The sequence below is a fragment of the Dreissena polymorpha genome, chromosome 4, assembly GCF_020536995.1.
Source record: "Dreissena polymorpha isolate Duluth1 chromosome 4, UMN_Dpol_1.0, whole genome shotgun sequence".
NCBI lineage: Eukaryota > Metazoa > Mollusca > Bivalvia > Myida > Dreissenidae > Dreissena > Dreissena polymorpha.
This window is the reverse complement of record NC_068358.1, coordinates 64,943,915-64,955,031: the sequence shown is the minus strand read 5'-3', so window position 1 is coordinate 64,955,031 and position 11,117 is coordinate 64,943,915.

Genomic DNA, 11,117 nt, shown 5'->3' with positions numbered 1-11,117 from the left:
TAGTAGTAGTAGCGGTAGTGGTAGTGAGACTGGTAGTGGTGGTAGTGGTAGTGGGACTGGTGGTAGTGGTAGTAGTAGTTCTAGTAGTAGCAGAATCAGGAGTATTAATAGTAGCAGTAGCAGTGTAGTAGCAGTTGCAGCACCACCAACAGTAGTTGTAGTTGTTGTAATAGTAGCTGCAGTAGAAGCAGTAGCAGCAGTAGCGGCAACAGGAGTAGCAGCAGCAGCAGTAGCAGCAGTAGAAGCAGTTGCAGCAGTAGCAGCAGCAGCAGTAGTAGCAGCAGTAGCAGTAGTAACAGTATTAGTAGTTGTTGTAGTAGTAGAAGAAGCTGCAGTAGAAGCAGTAGCAGCAGTGGCCGCAGCAGCAGTAGCAGCAGCAGCAGTAGCAGCAGCAGTAGCAGCAACAGCAGTAGCAGCAGTAGTAGCAGTAGCAGGAGTAACAGCAGTAGCAGCAGTAGCAGTAGTAGCAATAGTAGCAGCAGTAGCAGGAGTAGCTGCAGTAGCAGTAGTAGAAGAAGTAGCAGCAGTAGTAGTAGTAGTAGTAGTAGCAGTAGTAGTAGTAGTAGTAGTAGTAGCAGCAGGAGTAGCAGCAGTAGCAAATAACTGCATAATTATTGCATGCTATGCATTTTCCAAATTTTTCACCAAGAGTCAATAACATGAACTGGAATTGTTATCTCTTTTAGTTATTATCTGCCTATGGCAATGTTGAGTGCGAGCTGCACATCATAATTATGATATTGGTTCTTATTCCATGAACAATGAAATCAAAGCACAATGCTCTATAATCTGTAGATTATGTAACTTTTTCAATTATTTATCAGTCTACTAACAACCATTTATTGTAAAAGCCTTACATATAGATGATACAAGTGTTGTTTATTCATAGATAAATAATTTATGGAACTTGGAAATAATTTGATCTGGAAAAATTTTGAAAATTGGGAACCTTGATTCTGAATTTTGTCAAACATAGTTTTGTTCCGTGAATATAGGGTATCATGTTTTGCGTTCATTATGTTATGGATTTTGTTGTTCTTCTGGTTTAAAATATACAAATAAATCACATGAAGAAAAGAGAAGCTAGTTGTTAAAATTGTATTTATTATTATATAATTATATAACACAGCAAAACATAACTGCAAGAATGTTGAGTGGACACATTATTAAAAAAAAAGTATCGTTCAACCCAGAACAATAAAATATGCATCATTTAAAATGGACAAATCATAAATTATTACATGTAACTGTGTCATGAATCAAAAGTAAAGAGCATTTAGACGGCTATAATCTAATTAATGATTGCGCATAAATTGTTTTACCAGATATTCAGTCCACACTAATTAGGGAGACACTTTCCGCTTTTGTCGTATTTTTCTATGAGCGAAAATCCAGTTATGGCAGAAAGTATCGCACTGGATAAGCCTTTGCGGACTACACAGCCTAATCTGGGACAACACTATGTACATGCATTAAAATCTATTTTTACAGAGCGAGCCTCAAGTATTTATTAAATGATTAATTAAGTCTTCTTACATGATTTTTTTTAAGAAACACTCAGAAATCTCTCAGTAAAACATGATTTATTTGATAGCAGGCGCAGGAACATTAGTTGAACTTAACGTAAATTTATTCAGGAAATGTACATAAGTTTCAAGCTTAACTAAACAGCACTGTCATTTCAAGCAATATATCGAATAAATGTCTTGTTACTCGATAGTGTGCTCGAAAATCGTCGATATTTTCTGGTATTCCCATATAATTTTGGTACTGTATGATGTTCTTGTTTTGAGAGAGTATACTCAAAATAGTTAGTATACTGAATTCTTAAATAACCCATCCAAACTAAAGCGCATTCCATCACTTACCCTATCAAACATGCGTATTACAACTTCCGTTTCCAGACTAAAGTGAGCGATCGAAGTCGACCCTAGTTTACAGTAAAGATGGTATAGTTTTATGGCAAACGAAGTTAAACTCCTTGTCTCTATTATAGATAATAGCATATAAAAAAATATATATATGGGCTTCCATCCTGATCTTAGAACCAGAAGAAAACATGTGTATTGCATGGAATTTCAGCCGAATAAACATCTTAATGTGACTTGAACACTAACACGTGGGTGTAAAATAGCGTGAACCCAAACGACCATACTCGCAACAATCACGCACCAATGACTGAATTTTGACTACTACTCTAGTAGTGCTATTATTACTGCTGCAGCTACTACTACTACAACAACTACTTCTACTTCCAATGCTGGTGGTGCTGGTGCTGCTACTGCAATGCTACTGCTACTATTACTTCTACTACTACTACTACTACAAATACTACTACCACTACTACCAGTCTCACTACCACTACCACTACTACCAGTCTCACTTCCACTACCGCTACTACCATCACCACTACTACTACTACTACTGCTACTGCTACTACTACTACTGCTACTACTACTACTACAACTGCTACTACAACTACTCCTGCTACTTCTACTGCTACTACTGCTACTACTGCTACTGCTGCTACTCCTGCTTCTGCTCCTACTACTGCTATTACTCCTTTTTCTGCTGCTGCTGCTACCACTGCTACTACTGCTACTGCTGCTACTGATGCTACTGCAGCTACTACTACTTCTACTACTTTTACTGACTGCTTCTACTGCTGCTACTGCTTCTATTGTTGATACTGCTGCTGCTACTGCTACTATTACTTTTACTACTACTACTATTACAAATAATACTACCACTACTACCAGTCCCACTACCACTACTACCAGTCTCACTACCACTACCACTACTACCAGTCTCACTACCACTACCGCTACTACTATCACTACTACTACTACTACTACTACTACTACTACTACTACTACTACTACTACTACTACTACTGCTATCTACTAATACTAATACTACTACAACAACAACTGCTGGTGGTGCTGGAACTGCTACTACACTGCTGCTGTTACTATTACTACTCCTGATTCTGCTCCTACTACAACTACTACTACCACTACCACCAGTCCCACTACCACTACCACTACTACCAGTCTCACTACCACTACCGCTACTACTATCACTACTACTACTACTACTACTACTACTACTACTACTACTACTACTACTACTACTACTACTACTACTACTACTACTACTACATGTACTACTACTACTACTACTACTGCTCCTACTACTACTACTACTACTACTACTACTACTACTACTACTACTACTACTACTACTACTACTACTACTACTTCTACTACTACTACTACTACTACTACTACTACTACTACTACTACTACTACTACTACTACTACTACTACTACTACTACTACTGCTACTACTACTACTGCTGCTACTTCTGCTACTAATGCTGCTACTGCTACTCCTGCTACTGCTGCTAGTGCTGTCACTCCTGCTACTGCTGCTACTGCTATTACTACTGCTGCTTCTGCTGCTACTGCTGCTGCTGCTACTGCTGCTGCTGCTGCTACTACTACTACTACTACTACTACTACTACTACTACTACTACTACTACTACTACTACTACTACTACTACTACTACTACTACTACTACCTATAATAATAATAATAATAATAATAATAATACTGCTACTGCTGTAGCTGCTACTGCTGCTGCTACTGCTGCTACTGCCGCTACTGCTGCTACTGCTACTGCTGCTGATGCTGCTACTGCTTCTACTGCAGCTAATACTACTACTACAACAACTACTACTACTGCTACTGATGGTGGTGCTGGTACTGCTACTACACTGCTACTGCTACTATTACTACTCCTGATTATGTTACTACTACAACTTCTACTACCACTACTACCAGTCTCACTACCACTACCACTACTACCAGTCTCACTACCACTACCGCTTCTGCTACTACTACTACTACTACTACTACTACTACTACTACTACTACTACTACTCTACTACTACTACTACTACTACTACTACTACTACTACTACTACTACTACTACTTCTACTACTACTACTACTACTACTACTACTACTACTACTACTACTACTTCTACTACTACTACTATACTACTACTACTGCTACTACTACTACTAACTACTACTGCTACTACTACTACTACTACTATCTCTAACTACTACTACTACTACTACTACTACTACTACTACTACTACTACTACTACTGCTACTTCTACTACTGCTACTAGTACTACTTCTGCTGCAGCTACTTCTGCTACTACTGCTACTGCTGCTACTCCTTCTACTGTTGCTACTGCTGTTACTCCTGCTACTGCTGCTACTGCTACTACTGTTGCTACTGCTGCTACTGCTGTTGCTGCTACTGATGCTGCTGCTACTGCTTCTACTGCAGCTGCTACTACTACTACAACAACTACTCATACTGTTACTACTGTTACTGCTGCTACTGCTGCTACTGCTGCTACTACTACTACTACTACTACTACTACTAATAATAATAATAATAATAATACTGCTACTGCTGTAGCTGCTACTGCTGCTGCTACTGCTGCTACTGCCGCTACTGCTGCTACTGCTGCTACTGCTGCTGATGCTGCTACTGCTTCTACTGCAGCTAATACTACTACTACAACAACTACTAATACTGCTACTGATGGTGGTGCTGGTACTGTTACTACACTACTACTGCTACTATTACTACTCCTGATTATGTTACTACTACAACTTCTACTACCACTACTACCAGTCTCACTACCACAACCACTACTACCAGTCTCACTACCACTACCGCTTCTACTACTACTACTACTACTACTACTACTACTACTACTACTACTACTACTACTACTACTACTACTAGTACTACTACTACTTCTACCACTACTACTACTACTACTACTACTACTACTACTACTACTACTACTACTACTTCTACTACTACTACTACTACTACTACTGCTACTACTACTACTCCTACTACTACTGCTATTACTAATACTACTACTACTACTACTACTACTACTACTACTACTGCTACTTCTACTACTGCTACTACTACTACTTCTGCTGCAGCTACTTCTGCTACTACTGCTACTGCTGCTACTCCTTCTACTGCTGCTACTGCTGTTACTCCTGCTACTGATGCTACTGCTACTACTGTTGCTTCTGCTGCTACTGCTGTTGCTGCTACTGCTGCTGCTACTGATGCTGCTGCTACTGCTTCTACTGCAGCTACTACTACAACTACAACAACTACTCATACTGTTACTACTGCTACTGCTGCTACTGCTGCTACTGCTACTACTGTTGCTACTGCTGTTGCTGCTACTGCTGCTGCTACTGATGCTGCTGCTACTGCTTCTACTGCAGCTACTACTACTACTACAACAACTACTCATACTGTTACTACTGCTGCTGCTGCTACTGCTGCTGCTACTGTTTCTGCTGTTGCTGCTGCTACTGTTTCTGCTGCTACAGCTGCTGCTGTTATTGCTGCTTCTAGATGCCGCCGCTATTTTTGATTAAGCTGAAAAGTTACTATAACACCTTGCTTGCAGATGAAAAAATTACTCCCACACCGATCGACATACGACACTTGCGCGATATTGGCTCGATATATCGTATTAAGCGTCGAGAGAATGTCGTGCGTCGAGAGAATGTCGTGTGATTTTTAGGTCGACAGGCGACATTTTCGCGATATGTCATATTGACTGTCGACTGATTTGTCGTGCGTCGAGAGAATGTCGAGTGTCGCGCGCGAAGGTCGACACATGACATTCAAGCGACATTCAAGCGACATTCTCTCGACGCTCAATACGACGCGCGACAAATCAGTCGACAGTCAAGATTTTCTGCGATTTTTTTCTTCTAAAACCTAGCGCGATATGCGACACTCAAATATTGATTGTCGCATGATTGTCGCGCGTCGTATTGAGCTTCGAGAGAATGTCGTGTGTCGACCTAGGGGTTTTTAGGTCGACCAGCGACACTTGCGCGATATTGGCTCGATATATTGCGCGAGTGTCATATCGTGCGTCGAGAGAATGTCGTGCGTCGAGAGAATGTCGTGTGTCGACCTAGTGATTTTTAGGTCGACAGGCGACATTCTCCCGATATATCATATTGAATGTCGCGCGTCGTGTCGTGCGTCGAGAGAATGTCGAGTGTCGCGCTCGAAGGTTGACACACGACATTCTCGCGACATTCAAGCGACATTCTCTCGACGCTCAATACGACGCGCGACAATTCAGTCGACAGTCAAGATTTTCTGCGAATGTTTTTTTTTCTAAAACCCAGCGCGATATGCGACACTCAAATATTGATTGTCGCATGATTGTCGCGCGTCGTATTGAGCGTCGAGAGAATGTCGCTTGAATGTCGTGTGTCGACCTGGAAGGTCGACACGCGACACTCAACTTGGCCCTATCTTGATTCCGTACGTATTATTTCGTGACGAAATAACAAAGATAACTTGGATTTAAGCTTATTATATACATTAACATTTTGAATGTGAAAAGTGGCACCAAAGAAATGTGAGGCAAAGTTGTTCGAACTAGAGAAAGACGTTTGCTGGTGAAGTGACTGGGTGGGGCGAACATCAAGATCAACTTTTCCGACGGTAGACAGTGTTGGCCAGGCTGCATTTCGGCCATAGTTTCAGTGCATGAAGGTGAACAAGAGAAAGCTGTTGGATTGTTACATTTACTGGACTGAGCAAGAATGTTTGAACACTTTTTCTGCTGTTCAACAGATATGTTGGAATAATTGGTTATGGACTGGACATTTTTGTGCCCTGTTATGACCATGGTTTCATTGGGTGGAATGTTTGCATTTTGCAGTTTGTGGACCAGGAATTTGCGAATTGAGTGGTTCGTTATTCTCTTGTGCTCAGGAAAGACGGCGTCTTTTGCCATGGCCTTCAGCATCTGGCCTAGCTTGTTGACAACCAATTGTTTTCGCATGAACCACTGGGATGCAGGGTCCTGTGTGCGTATTGCCAGGTAGAAAGGTGCTAACTTGAAGAAAAATCAGATGGACGCATTTCCGAGTACAGCTTGTAAATTAACACAGGGTTTCTTGGTCAAGACGATTGTTTTCTACGGTCAAAGGGGAGCAACTCGAACTGACTTCTTCAAAGGGGAGCAACAACAACAGAACCCATTTTCAACATAGTGTTAAATTTACCTAATACTAGAGGTTGAATGACAATAAATGACAACAAACACGTTTTTTACTACGTTTCTTTGTTTTAAGGTCATTAAGATTGACAAACATTTGAGATTGTTTTTATTATTGATGCACTTGGCAAATACAGGTGACGAGGTGCGTGGGAAAAAGTAGTTCCGGTTCGGCAGTTGATGACGTCATTTCGTGCCGTTGATTATAGCCGTTGATTATAGCCGAAATTTAAAAAACACTGCTTTAATCAACCGAATTCGCTGCAAAAGTTGGATAAATTATATTTAAGATGAAGTGTGGGTTATTTAAGCATGATTATGTTATATGGACGTATTCTGTAACATTTCGTTTTATATTCTATGTTTTTGATGATATTATGATGCGAAAACAGCAAAGCATGAATCTTTTCAAACTGTTTTTACCGTTGTACTTATCGCTTGAAACACACGTTTTCACCGTTCCATATACGCAAATTGACAAAGTTCAAAAATTGCAAATTTGTAAAATTTCAGCTTAGCTCCTTTTAAATGATATTTTGATGCAAAAATCAGCAAAGCATGAATGTTTTCTTACTGTTCTTACCGTTGTACTCATCGCTTGAAACACATGTTTTCACCGTTCCAGATACGCAAATATACAAAGTTCACAAATTGCAAATTTGTAAAATTTGAACTTAGCTTCTTTTTGATGATATTATGATGCGAAAACAGCAAAGCATGGATCTTTTCAAACTGTTCTTACCGTTGTACTCATCGCTTGAAACACATGTTTTCACCGTTCCAGATACGCATATATACAAAGTTCAAAAATTGCAAATTTGTTAAATTTGAACTTAGCTTCTTTTTGATATTATGATGCGAAAACAGCAAAGCATGAATATTTTCAAACTGTTCTTACTGTACTCATCGCTTGAAACTCATGTTTTCACCGTTCCAGATACGCAAATATACAAAGTTAAAAAATTGCAAATTTGTAAAATTTGAACATAGCTTCTTTTTGATGATATTATGATGCGAAAACAGCGAAGCATGAATCTTTTTAAACTGTTCTTACCGTTGAACTCATCGCTTGAAACACAGGTTTTCACCGTTCCAGATACGCAAATAAACAAAGTTCAAAAATTGCAAATTTGTAAAATTTGAACTTAGCTTCATTTTGATGATATTATGATGCGAAAACAGCACAGCATGACTCTTTTCAAACTGTTCTTACCGTTGTACTCATCGCTTGAAACACTTGTTTTCACCGTTCCAGACACGAAAATATACAAATTTCAAAAATTGCAAATTTGTAAAATTTGAACTTAGCTTCTTTTTGATGATATTATGATGCGAAAACAGCGAAACTAGAATCTTTTCAAACTGTTCTTACCGTTGTACTCATCGCTTGAAACACATGTTTTCACCGTTCCAGATACGCAAATAAACAAAGTTCAAAAATTGCAATTTTTTTTAATTTGAACTTAGCTTGTTTTTGATGATATTATGATGCGAAAACAGCAAAGCATGAATGTTTTCAAACTGTACTCATCGCTTGAAACACATGTTTTAACAGTTCCAGATACGCAAATAAACAAAGGTCAAAAATTGCAAATTTGTAAAATATGAACTAAGCTTTGTTTTGATGATATTTTGATTCGGAAACAGCAAAGCATGAATCTTTTCAAACTGTTCTTACCGTTGTACTCATCGCTTGAAACACATGGATTCACCGATCCAGTTAAGCAAATAAACAAAGTATAAAAATAGCAAATTTGTAAAATTTGAACTTAGCTTCATTTTGATGATATTATGATGCGAAAACAGCACAGCATGAATATTTTCAAACTGTTCTTACCGTTGTACTCATCGCTTGAAACACTTGTTTTCACCGTTCCAGATACGAAAATATACAAATTTGAAAAATTGCAAATTTGTAAAATTTGAACTTAGCTTCTTTTTGATGATATTATGATGCGAAAACAGCGAAACTAGAATCTTTTCAAACTGTTCTTACCGTTGTACTCATCGCTTGAAACACATGTTTTCACCGTTCCAGATACGCAAATAAACAAAGTTCAAAAATTGCATTTTTTTTAATTTGAACTTAGGATGTTTTTGATGATATTATGATGCGAAAACAGCAAAGCATGAATGTTTTCAAACTGTACTCATCGCTTGAAACACATGTTTTAACAGTTCCAGATACGCAAATAAACAAAGGTCAAAAATTGCAAATTTGTAAAATATGAACTAAGCTTTGTTTTGATGATATTTTGATTCGGAAACAGCAAAGCATGAATCTTTTCAAACTGTTCTTACCGTTGTACTCATCGCTTGAAACACATGGATTCACCGATCCAGTTAAGCAAATAAACAAAGTATAAAAATAGCAAATTTGTAAAATTTGAACTTAGCTTCTTTTTTATGATATTATGATGCGAAAACAGCACAGCATGAATCTTTTCAAACTGTTCTTACCGTTGTACTAATCGCTTGAAACACATTTCGCCGTTCCAGATGATACGCAAATATACAAAGTTCAAAAATTGCAAATTTGAAAAATTGGAACTTAGCTTCTTTTTGATGATATTATGATGCGAAAACAGCGAAACTTGAATCTTTTCAAACTGTTCTTACCGTTGTATTCATCGCTTGAAACACGTGTTTTCACCGTTCCAGATACGCAAATAAACAAAGTTCAAAAATAGCAAATTTGTTTAATTTGAACTAAGCTTCTTTTTGATGATATTATGATGCGAAAACAGCGAAGCATGAATCTTTTCAAACTGTTCTTACCGTTGTACTCATCGCTTGAAACACATGTATTCACCGTTCCAGATATACAAATAAACAAAGTTCAAAAATTACAAATTTTAAAATTTAAACTTAGCTTCTTTTTGATGATATTTTGATGCAAAAACAGCAAAGCATGAATGTTTTCTAACTGTTCTTACCGTTGTACTCATCGCTTGAAACACATGTTGTCACCGTTCCAGATACGCAAATAAACAAAGTTATAAAATTGCAAATTTATAAAATTTGCACTTAGCTTCTTTTGATGATATTATGATGCGAAAACAGCGAAGCATGAATGTTTTCAAACTGTTCTTACCGTTGTACTCGTCGCTTAAACACATGTTTTTGTTTTAGGATGCTATAGTAGGAAATATATCGAGCTTTTCGAGCTATTAATGAGTTGCATTAATTGCTACACACAAAATAATCATATTTGTACAGTCCCAGATAAGCAAATTTAAAAAAGTTCAAAAATTGCAAATTTATAAAGTTTGAACTTTGCTTCTTTTTGATGGTAAACTTTATTCAGTTGCAAAACGCAAAAAATAAACGACAAAAACATGCAAATTTCAAATTTTACAAATTTGCAATTTTTGTTTTTGGATGCTATACGAGCGATGTATCGAGCTTTTCGAGCTATCATTGAGCTGTATTCATTGCTACATAATAAAATAATCATATTTGTACAGTCATAACCATGCAAGTTAAAAAAAGTTAAAAAATTGCAAATTTGTAAAATACGAACTTTCCTCGTTTTTGATGGTAAACTTTATTCAGATGCAAAACACAAAAAAATAAACGCCTAAAACATGGAAATTTCAAATTTTACAAATTTTCAATTTTGTTTCAGGATGCTATACGCGCGATGCATCGAGCTTTTTGAGCTGTTATTCATTGCTACACAAAAAACATATTTGTACAGTTCCAGGCATGCAAATAAAAAAAGTTCAATAATTGCAAATTTGTAAAATGCGAACTTTGCTCGTTTTTGAAGGTAAACTTTATTCAGATGCGAAACGCAAAAAAAATAACCGACAACAACATGCAAATTTGAAATTTTACAAATTTGCAATTGTTGTTTAAGGATGCTATACGAGCGATGCATCGAGCTTTTTGAGCTGTCATTGAGTTGTATTCTTTGCTACACACAAAATAATCATATTTGTACAGTTCCAGACATGCAAAT